This window comes from Polypterus senegalus, chromosome 5, assembly GCF_016835505.1.
Source record: "Polypterus senegalus isolate Bchr_013 chromosome 5, ASM1683550v1, whole genome shotgun sequence".
In the NCBI taxonomy this organism is placed as follows: domain Eukaryota; kingdom Metazoa; phylum Chordata; class Cladistia; order Polypteriformes; family Polypteridae; genus Polypterus; species Polypterus senegalus.
In genome coordinates this window covers 72,399,204-72,411,354 of record NC_053158.1, presented here as the reverse complement: position 1 = coordinate 72,411,354, position 12,151 = coordinate 72,399,204, and the positions used below count along the sequence as shown (strand labels likewise).

General features: G+C 36.7%; 1 protein-coding gene across 1 annotated transcript in view; it reads right to left on the bottom strand.

The window, feature by feature from the left end:
- The window catches only part of lama1 (laminin, alpha 1), a 186,861-nt gene that overhangs the window by 139,959 nt on the left and 34,751 nt on the right, over nt 1-12,151 (bottom strand). The gene's annotated exons all lie outside the window — the stretch shown is intronic.

Genomic DNA, 12,151 nt, shown 5'->3' with positions numbered 1-12,151 from the left:
TTACAAAAACATGTCTGCATATATAAAAACTACATCTTAGTAAACTCAGTCTCAGTAATTAATTTTACAGATGGCAAGTCCCTAAAGATTGTGTAACACTATCATTTTGGTTATATATTGCTTACTAATGTATAATAAATGAAAAACCTAAAAAGAGAATAAGACTATATAATCGTCTCAATATTTTGTTCTAAAAGATACATAAAATTTAAGCAGGTTGAAGGATTTACTACATAAATAAGTGAATTTTACTCTGTTTATTTATTAACGCATAGTCTGTTTCGCTTGCATTTATATGTATATACAGCATATATAAAAGTAATTCACCTTTTTCTAAAATTACTGGGGTTGTAAGAAAAGATCATTTTGAATCTAACCATTCAGAAACAAGTTACACAACAAGGCAAAGCTAGAGGTCCAGCACAAGGTTTTTTACATAATCTAAAAAACTGCCAAACATTTTGCAAACAGAAACGGAGAGTAAGGTGTGTGTAGAGTATGGCATTATTAATTTGCCTAATTCTTGTAAATAGATAACACAACATGCTGCTTGCTGGTTGTTTGTTTATAACAACAATTAACATCCCAGAACCTTTTGGTTGGGATTCTTTAAGCCTTTGGATGTTTCCTTTAGCCAAGCCACCTGAACAGCTAAGGCCTTGGCCACAAGAAAAAACTTGAAAAAGCTCCTATTGTTCTGGAGACTCCTGTGTTGATGATATACCTTAATAGTCATTTGTTTTCAGAAGTTAAATCAACATTAAAAGCCAAAGTCAATGTTATTCGCTATTATTCAATTGTGGTTTATTTAGAAACTGTGAAAAATTTGTAAAAGCCATGCTAAACTAAGCAAATGTCACTTAATCCATGACATTTCAGGTTGAGAGGACAAAGAATATACTGTATACGGCACATACTTACATACAATGAGAAAATATAAACATATATGATATATAATAATGTATGACGTGGGTGATCCTTGCCCAGCTAGGAAATCAATATAGTGGATGGACAGAGGGAAACTACTTCCCAAGGCCATGTGGCCATCTGGCTGAGAATCCAGTAGCCAGGGTTTCAGTCCTTTAGAAACTGCTGGAGGGAACTGCCAAGTGAAGGTTCCCCTGTCACATGGAGGTTCTGCCTGGCCTGCAAGTGTTTCTTGTATGTAATACTGTCTGGCTTTAAAGGAGCCCGCCTAATCTTCATTGTCATCCAGATGAGTTGGAATTGGAAGCATAGGAGGATAACACTCATTTTAAGAGGTGGAAGAGAAAGGAAGAACAGGAAAAAAGACAGCACTGTGTTTATTATAAAATTAGCATATTCTGGAGTGGTTTGGAGCCTGTGGAGAGGATATTGTGTTCAATTTTGGGCCTTCAACCAGAGTATGCATATGTAAATGCAGGTAGGTGTCCGGTAAGACAGTCAGGTTAAGTCATTCTGCAGATACAAACAAATGCATAAAATACTCAAATTTTCCTTTGTAGCTGAATTCCGATTAATTTTTATCTAGCAACTAAGTCACAGGTAAGTTGCTCTACCTGTATATATGCAATGAATACAGCATTTATATTTAGTAAACAAAACAGCATTCGACATTTAAGGAGAGGCAAAGCTATGAAACACACAAGAATTATGTCCTACTAGGCTCACCCGCCTTTTAAGACGACCGACTTTTAAGTTGACCACTTGTTAAGGCAATTCAATATGTAGATCAATTTGATATTTTATACAAACTCATTAATTTGGTTATATTGCATTTGAGCAGTATTACCTTAATACTCGTAGTTTCTGTTATTTTTGTGATGAAATTTAAATTTTTTTCTATATTGAGGTCGCCCTTTTGAACCCCCCTGATATTTACTACGCGGTGAGGCATTTGTACTCCATCAACATTAATTATTTCCTGAGACATAATTTTGTGTATTTTTCCAGCGCATCGCACACAAAAAAAGCAAGGGAACGATGGGAGCACCAGAACTCTGCTCACATCATGTCGCTTCGTACCGCAAGCTGCAAGTAGTAAGTCTGTGATAAGCGGAATACCGCTACGCTTTCCACTCACGGGACGGAAGGTGAATCCCGACCGCTTTTATATAGTAAGAAAGAAGAAGAAGATATCGCACAGTCTGGAGTAGAAAATCATCTTTTACCTGGAAAAACAAAACTACAAATCCCATCGTGCATTGCAAAATGGACGGGGCGTGTGTGAAACTCCGTGCTACTCGCACAGTCTGGAGTAGAAAATCATCTTTTACCTGGAAAAACGAAACTACAATTCCCATTGTGCATTGCAAAATGGATGGGGCATGTGTGAAACTCCGCGCCTGCGTAGCACTCACGGAACGGAAGGACAATCCCGACCACTTTTATATAGAAGGATCAGCATTAATTGCTTACAAATTACAAAAATGGTAAAATGAAAACCTGAAGCCACTGTTGCCCTCCAGAACCTGAGTGTGACACTCCTTATGCTTAATATTAACACTACTGATGAACCTTTTGCTCTAAACTGGACAATCTGGCTAAACATCAAACCAGAAATGTTTACCTTGTATTTACCATCCCTTAAAATGCCTGTTTTTTTAAACATTCTAAACTTTAGTCAGTATTCAACTGACAGACTTTATAACTACTACTAAGGTTTTTCTGACTGAAAAAATGAGTGCAAAAACTGTACCTGTAACTGTAAAGTTACTAATAAAGTAGCCTGGCTGAGGTATTTGATAACGTAAACCATAAGAATATTGTAGAGACGGTTAAAAATTACCCATTTTTAGGTACCTAACCTAGTTTTTCTAAGGGCAAGATCATAAGTTAAATATGTTGACATCCTGCTTATAGATATGCTTCACAAAAAAATGAAGTAGTAGAGGGATCCATTTAAGAGTGTCCATTTTTCACTGTTTAACTATTTCACTAGTTAATACTGACAGAATAGAATCAAATCTTATGACTGGCCAAAGACTGTGTTAAGTTGATACTTTAACTTGCCTGGCTAGTCTCTTTACTGGGTACCCTCAATTTCCTCCCAAATCCCAAAAGATGTTTGAATTAGGTTAATTGGAGATTCCACATTTGCTGAATGTGTGTGATTTGTGGATTGGCACTCTGTCCAGGACTCCTGCACTATTCTTCTGTTAATAGGCTCCACCCCGCAATGACCCTGATTGAAATAAATGCTTTAGAGAATGCTATGTTAATGAACCATTCCTAGTATAAAGTTAATGGCATTTATTTAATCAACACAGAAACTTTACCTATGACACAGATTACTTCCCAGGTTAATTACATAATAAATAATGATAATTACAGTATAATAATATAAAATTATTTTCAGTAAAGTATCAGAATAAGACAGCATAAGTCATTTTCTTGACTACCTACCAAAATAAAGATTATAGTTGGTAAAGTTTGCCCAGGTATACAAGAAAGGCTATAAAATTACAAAGCTAATGTAATGTAATTAAAGACCACAGTATGTGCGTCTTGGAAACTGCAGGTCTGACATTGCGGTCAGCAACACAGGAGCGCCGCAGGGGACAGTAGTTTGTCCGGTCCTGTTCAGCCTATATACATTGGATTTCCAATACAACTCGGAGTCCTGCCACGTGCAAAAGTTCGCTAACGACACTGCTATCATGTGCTGCATCAGGAGTGGGCAGGAGGAGGAGTATAGGAGCCTGATCAAGGACTTTATTAAATGGTGCGATTCAAACCACTTAGACCTCAACACCAGCAAAACCAAGGAGCTGGTGGTGGATTTTAGGGAACCCAGGCCCCTCCTGGACCCCGTTGATTATCAGAGGCGTCTGTGTGCTGAGGGTGCAGACCTATAAATTACCTGGGAGTGCAGCTGGATGATAGATTGGACTGGACTGCCAATACTGATGCTCTGTGACCATACTTCCTTAGAAGACTGGCGTCTTTCAACATCTGCAATAAGATGCTGCAGATGTTCTATCAGACGGTTGTGGCGAGTGCCCTCTTCTATGCGGTGGTGTGCTGGGGAGGCAGCATAAAGAAGAAGGACACCTCACGCCTTGACAAACTAGTGAGGAAGGCAGGCTCTATTGTAGGCATGGAGCTGGACAGTTTGACATCTGTGGCAGAGCAACGGGCACTGTGCAGGCTCCTGTCAATAATGGAGAATCCACTGCATCCACTGAACAGTATCATCTCCAGACAGAGGAGCAGCTTCAGCAACAGCCTGCTGTCACTGTCCTGCTCCACTGACAGACTGAGGAGATCGTTCCTCTACCAGACTATGCGACTCTTCAACTCCACCTGGGGGGGTAAACGTTAACATTATACAAAGTTATTTTCTGTTTTACCTGCATTTTTATCACTCTTTAATTTAATATTGTTTTTTATCAGTATGCTTACCCCTTGGGATTAATAAAGTGTTCTAATGAGATTCTCTGAGGAAATGTGTACTCACATTTACTAAATGTTAGTATATTATTGACTTCCCAATGCAAAGTACAAAAAAGGCAGTGTACACATTTATTCCCACAAAACAGTTCTTTATGTCTGAAACTGTAAAGTTAAAAGAGACAAAGGCCTACAAAAAATGCTGGTAAATGAACTTTCTGGGCAAGAAAAGCCCATATGCAAAGAAAGGGACATCCCCCACCAACCTCTATCCATGTTCTGCTTTGTTCAGTTATACTCTCTCTCTCTCTCTCTAAAGTTCTCCTCCCTGCCATTCTTCACCTTCTGTGTGCCCATTAAGTGACCAAACACAATTCAGTCTTTACACGTAATTACTATGGATCCTGTTTAAACGTGGTATTTCACCAGCTACCCTACTAATAAAAACACAGCTGAGCTTACTACTTAAATAGACCTCACTCATCTGACAAAACATATCTCAGATCACTTGCTTTTCTGCACATCTCTTTGAAGAATATTTATTTTTACATCAGAAAAACAGAACAGTAAAAGGAAAATTTCACATTAATTATATCTTTAAATGAAATCCTTAATTGGTGTTTCTTCTAAGTTCATAGTCTTCTTACATAAAAAATTTAAAAAAAAATTAATCTCAAAGTTTTAATATCATGCACATGTATGCCCAAAAATATTAATATTTAAAAAGAAAATATTTGCCACAAAATAATGTATGAGTGTTAAGTTATATATATGAAACTTAAAAACAGACGCCTGAGGCTTCATATGTTTAGAAAATATATGCAGGTACACAATGAGAAAAAAATAAAAGACAACAATCTGACATATACTAATAAAAAGATGAGAGGGGTGCACATACCTAGAAAATGTGGATAATAATCTGTTTTGTCTTTCATTTTTCCTAACCTTTACTTATGTTCTTGGAAATTATTGTCTGATGGAGTTATGAAAGTGAGTATTTCAGATTTCTAGTGCACTCCTGTGATGCCATTTGTCCCAATAACATAACTATTAAGAAAGACTCAGCATGTGACATTGCAGACGCTACCTTATAAAGATCAGCTGGTTCACTTACTCATTATCTGAGTTTGGCAGTTAAACCTCTTAAGACAACTGTATGATTTTCTTCATTGTGATTCTCTGTCACACAAAATTTTTGGGAAAGTATTTGCCTAAGATTTTTGAGTTTTGCATTAGTGTTTGACGAAAAAGCAGACTGACTTTTTGGTTAAGATCATTGCATGTTTTTTTCTGGCGTCCCTTCTCCTGGTATGTGTGACTAAAAATGCCGCCTCACAGTTTTTGGAGTCACTATAGTCTGCCTTTTTTAATTGCTATTACTTACATATACTGTAAAAATAAAGAAAACATTCAAATACAAAATCTACTGCATTCTATTTTGCCAAGAACATGCTTTTTTAAAAATGGTAATTTTTTTAAATATGGTTATAGTTAGAACTAGGCAAGTGTTAGCTGATTACATTATAAACTATGTATTACATACGTTTCATAAACAATGACATTAATGCATTTGCAAAAGCTGACATAAAATGCTACTGCATTTTTTCTTATTGCTTTGATGAAATAACTCATATGTGCCAGCAAAACAGAGTGCCTTGTTTGGATTCACACGTATTATTTAGCTACAGGCAGACTGTTGTCTTTCATTAACCAAATAATCTGGTCTTCCACAAATGTAATACACAGTGTATTCTCTCAATGCCCAAAAGTATGAATTCAAAAAACTGAAATCAGCCAAAAAATGTCACCCTAGAATAATTCCTAGAAGTATAGGGTGATCCAGATCTAATTATGCAATTTTCATTACGTTATAACTTATTAAGTTTATTACATAGAAAATCACCTGAAAAATCCCAGACCATTGAGAAGTGTGCGAACTGATAACATAAAGAATCTGCTTTGCGCCGAACTGGAATCGTCCCCGCATAAATCTAAGTCATCCAGGCGATCTGGATCTGCATAATTAGATCTGGACCACCCTGTAAAATTCCTTAAATCCCCATGCAATTCATGTTTTTAAAATGCACATAAGTCCAATATGGTGTGAAATTAAGATCACCTGTTAATAAACAGGTGAGCCTTATATTAGTCAATAAAATATGCTGCAAAAATATTATGCCATGAAGCTAAATTTTAAAAGTATAGAACCAAAAATTGTTGATCACACCTCATACAGTGATTGTTTCTTTATAACACAATGCTGCATCTTCACACAGCTGGCTATAGAGTCACCACTGTAGTCCTTCCATCCATCCATCCATCCATCCATTCATCTATACATACATCCACCTCACTTAGTGCAAACTTGGACTGGAGAGTTTTGAGAATAACCCAGCACATCAGAAACAAGGCAGGATCAAATCTTGGGCACTACATTCTGAGTAGTGACTTTTTAATATGAAACTGAAAATCTAAAGACAGTCTAAGAGCTAGTTTATACTTCATGCTCAGAACACGTACGCACATGCATCAAGGCTACCACGCGTTCCCAGCTGTCATCTCAGAATGTCCTTAGAAATTAATGTGACGCATGCATGAGTTGCAGTATCAGCAAAAAATCGGGGGGCAGAGTGTGATCATGTCAGAATGTGACATCAGCATCTGTTTACTATTTACATGTGACAGCAAGCTGCTTTGCAGATTCTACAGGGTCAATGTGCGTGCTTTGACGTTTGATGAGTGGTTCAAAGTGGTGAAGCAAAATGCCAACATACAAATGTATTAGTGGTGCTTTTATATTCAAGTGTTGCATATTCCCCAACACAATGACACAATACATTTCAAAGGCCTCACATACCATCTTCTGTGCTGTCTTTTTTTTTTGCACCTTCATAACAGCATCAGAATGCACAACAACGTATTTGAGCCACAGAGAAAAAAATCAGGGACACATTGAAAGGGTCTATTTTGTGATTAAAGTGGAAATTTCAGCTTTAATCTTGAAATGTCTACTTTAATCTCATAGTTTATTTTATCATTAAAGTAGACCATCGTAAACGTCATCTTAAAACCGACCCGGATGTTAATCGCTATGTGCTTCTGGGGCTTCCTCCTGAACTGACAGCAGAGGCAAGCAGCAATTGCCACAAAGAACACATTAAATGTATGATATTCCACTTCTCTTTACATTTAGAATCCTCAGGTTTATACTTGATATCACTTTCATGACGAAATGAATTAAAGTATATATATTACATTTTATAGATAAATTGTTAACTTCATTTAAATAATGAATACTATTGATAATTACTCGTGGGGGACACAGTGGAGGAGCAGTAGTGCTGCTGCCTCACAGTAGGGAGTCACATCCCTCGTGTTCCCTGCCTGGAGTTTGCATGTTTTCCTGGTAGGTTTCCACAGTATGTTCTGGGTTTGGGGATGCTAAAATGTGTATGTGTGTGCTTATATTCACCTTATGATGAGCTGATGCCCCTTCCAGGCACTGTTTTTGCCTTGTGCTTCATCGTGCCCGATGCTAGCTGGAATGGGCGCATCCCTGGATTGATGGTTTTAATCAATAAACATTCATCATTTTCAGAGATATTGTGGCAAGGTGTCCTCTTAATTTTAATGGATGTTTCAGGCAATTCACAACACAGAGAAGCCGAACGTTTTCTCACCGTGACGATATTTCACACGGCCACCTGGAATCTTCAAGATTTATGTAAAGCACACACGCAAGTATGAACAGTACAATGCTTGTGTAGCAGTAGTGGCCGCAGGAGCAAACATCACATCGCATGAAGTATAAACCCGGCCTAAAAGCCAACTATTGCACCAAAATAAGAGAATGGGGAATTAATTGCATTTAATTGATTCCATATATTGGTAGAGTATTAATATAAAAGTGAAGTAACTGTTGCACAGTCCATGTAATTGTATTTGTAGCTAACAGCTATATTTTTTGATGAAAAATGTTCTATGTTCTATGTTTTGCAAACAAAAATACAGCATTTTTATTTTATTTTCTGTTTGCGACTGTATTTTGCAGAAAATAGTACAAATGGTTTGCATGACTCTAGATCACAGAAAAGTTTCATACAAAGACAAACAAGACCTACTTCTTAATTTGTATATCTACTACCTCATGCTTTTCAACAAGTACAGTATACCTCCTTCTTTAAATCTACCTTGGAGGCATGAATCTAATCTACAAAAAAAAAATGCTATACACAGATTATACATCACATAAAACACGGAAATGTGTTATACAGGTCTTTGTATTTAAAAAGAAAAACTAATTTAAGTACAGTTTAAACTAATATATCCATAGAGTCACAAATAACTGCATTAACTTTTTTTCTTCTTTGGCTGACTGGTATCTCATCACTACCCTGGTGGAAACACAATTCTTCTATTGTTTTCCTTGGACCTCTGACTGCTCTGCTTAGAGCAGATTAAATACTGCATGCTCAGCTGAAAGGGACATAACCTCTACCCTCCTTTCTTGCAGTAAAACAAAGATAAGGTATAATATTAATTAGATGCTATGCTTTTAAACTTCATAAACTGAAACTACATTTCAAACAATGGCAAGTTGATTTTATTTGTTTCTTTGAAATAAACAATTGTAGAAAAATAAAATGTCCTTATTTTTTTTATTAATTATGACTCTTATTCACAGAAATGGCATTACAACCTACTAGTACTTTATCTCACATTACTGTGGCACATTTTATTTATTGCACATGAACTTTTTAAGTTCATAAGTCAACTGTGTTTGGCATCTAGTATGAGAGACTTCTTTAACTCTGCTCTAAAAACTAGGGTTGTTAATCACTTACCATTGTTCAATTAACTAATATTAAAAGTTTAAGCTGAATAAACAAAATAAACTTATAAAGTATAACTGCATTTCAAAATTTTACTAACTTCCTGATTCTAACTTACTTAGAGACATATTGTTTATTTAAATACATACATTAGAGTACTACTTAAACTGCACATAAGATTGTTTCACACTCAAAGTAGAAGAGGCACCAATATCAAAAATGAAGATTGAAATATGTACAGCAGCTTAGTCTGGAAGTATTTTGAATGAAAGGGTGACAAAATTTACTATGAACTGTGTAATATTGTTCTGAAACACCAATGCTGTATAACGGCATGCACTGCCACATAGAAAATAAGTATGCTGCTTGTGAGGCTGTACTGTAGTAACTGACCCTAATAGCAGCAGTAGCAAGAAAAAAAGTTTTTATTACCAAGGATCAGGCAAATTCTTATAGAGGATATATACAAGAAAATAGAAAAAGAAATGACACCAATGAATAGAGTTAACAGTAGAGACAATTTGAAGCTAATCAGTTATATTCTTTTGGGATGACACATTGCATAACTTTGCATCACTTTATAGTTTTTTTTTAATTTTGTTAGATGTGTTCCATTAAAAATAAAGAGAAAAGTACTATGTAGCATTTAAGGTAGTGTGGCGGGTGGCTAGGACACCTCTGCTGCTTATGTTCCGGGGGAGCAACCATGGGCAACTCAATACCTCCCCCGGGGCGCTTGGTGGCAGCCTTCCTGGCCGGCGGTGATGCCTCAACCTCCCGCAGGGCTCCATGGGAGATGGAGTCCTCAACAGCCCGTTTGGGAGCTGGGGTGGCCGCCAGGGAGTGCTGCATGGACCCCGGAGCAAACTTGGACAACTCTACAGCCCTGTCCGGAAATGCAATCAGGAACAGGTGATCAAGCACCTGCAACACTTCTGGGTGGGCTATAAAAATGACCGGCAACCAGCACTTAGGGCCAGAATCGAGAGGAAGAGGACGAGGTTGCCTGGGAGGAATGGTAGTGCCAGAAGAAGGGTTGTGTGTTGTGGTTTAAGTGCTTTTGGGACTGTGTATTGCCTGCAAGGTTGGCGGGGAAGACGTGCCCCACAGGTGAAGAAAATAAAAGTCTTGTGTTTTTATATGTGCCTCTGTGTAAGTTTGTGCCAGGCCGGGCGCTATACAGCGTCCATTTCACACTAGACAGCCAGATACATGTGTTCCAGCAGATGACATTTATTTTAATGCATACATGATCTGCAAAAGATATGATTATTATTAAGTGATGTTATTTACTTCTTTATAATTGTATGGTTAAACCCTTTTTCAATTGTAGTAGCAGAGTGTTGTTACATGTATCTTTTTAGTTAGCCAATAAAAGGTGTAATTTTGCTTGACTCTCATTGCACCCTTTTTCAATTGTTATTGATTGTTAGTGATATCTAATATTTTTGCAAAACCTTTCTGAAAATATGTTTTCATTTTGTCACTGTGGATTATTGAATGTTGATTTATGGGCAAAAATGGCAAATGTATCCATTTAAAATTAAGTCGACAACATAAAATAGTGTACAGAAAATGAATGAGCCTGAGAATTTTCTGAAATCACTGTAAATGTGATCAAAATTTCCATCTCTACTATGAGTTTAAAAATGATCTAATAAGTACTTATTGAATTTCCCATGTAGCTCAAGTATTTAGTGGATGAAATATTTATTCATTAAATAAGGACTAAAGGTAAAGAAAATAAAAAGACACTTTAACTTTTGAGGACTCAAGAAAAGCACTATGTCATAATTACCCTATAATAAAACATGTTTCAATTTTCTTTTCAATACTATAGTATGTATATAGATGGTATTTTTTCAAATTAATTTAATTTGAATATGATTTTAAAAAGCAACCTTCAACCTTCAGTTTAGTAATTAAGTAATCGGCTGTGAAAGTTTGCTTTGCTGTCAAGAGTAGCCAAGGTTAAAAATGTGTCTGTATGGCACAGAGAATCACATCTGGGAGATTCATGGAAGACCCATCATTGCTGTCAAGCTTGTTAAGTGGTGCAAATTAAATAGAGCTAGGAGGTGCAGAAAAACCAAGCACAATTCAAGGGTCTGGATGTCTCATTAGTCAGGGAAGGGATGCTCTGGCTAAGGAATTAACCTCAAGTCTTGATGGGTTAACGTTTTGGGAAAAAGGCTGACTGGCTAAAGGAAGAGACCAGGGATGTGAGAGAGATAATATGAAAGAAAGGAAAATTTGGGGGGTTACAAGCAGGAGAGTAGTTTATTATGGAACTTGTAAGGTGGACAAGTAGAAGAACATCTACTCCTAGTAGGGGATGGACCAAGACCTGTAGACTTTAGGTGCAGTGGAACAGTTATGAATTTTAACCTCCTTGTCTGTTGTCAGTTTCATTCCCATCATCTATCAGCCTCCTACGTGTGCTTTATTTGTGCAATAAACAAAGGCATTTTGGGTACATTTCAATTACATAGCATCATTTCAGTTGTGAAGAAGCAAACACAAAAATGTGCTCAGGGTTTTACTACATAATATAACACATCAGTGAAGCAAAACATATAGAAAAACAGATTTGTACAACTGATGCAAGTACAAAGTTAGTGCATCATTATGTAAAATACTGTATGTTTAAAACCGTTAAAAGGTTAGAATGCCTTGACATGTTTCTGAGCAAATACAATCTTTTACCTACAGGGGACACCATGATGACATAAGACAGACATGAGCTCATGGCTATATGCACAATCCTAATACTAAACATGTCTGAGAGTGTTTGGATGCAAAAATAAACCACAATCTCAGACAGTTATTGCCAGAGGGTTCACAATTTGTGAATACACTCAAAATGATTTATTACAGAGACTCTTTTCTGCTCTCGTTCTCAGATTTATGTTGTGTTTGCTCAAATAAAACTGACAACATTAACA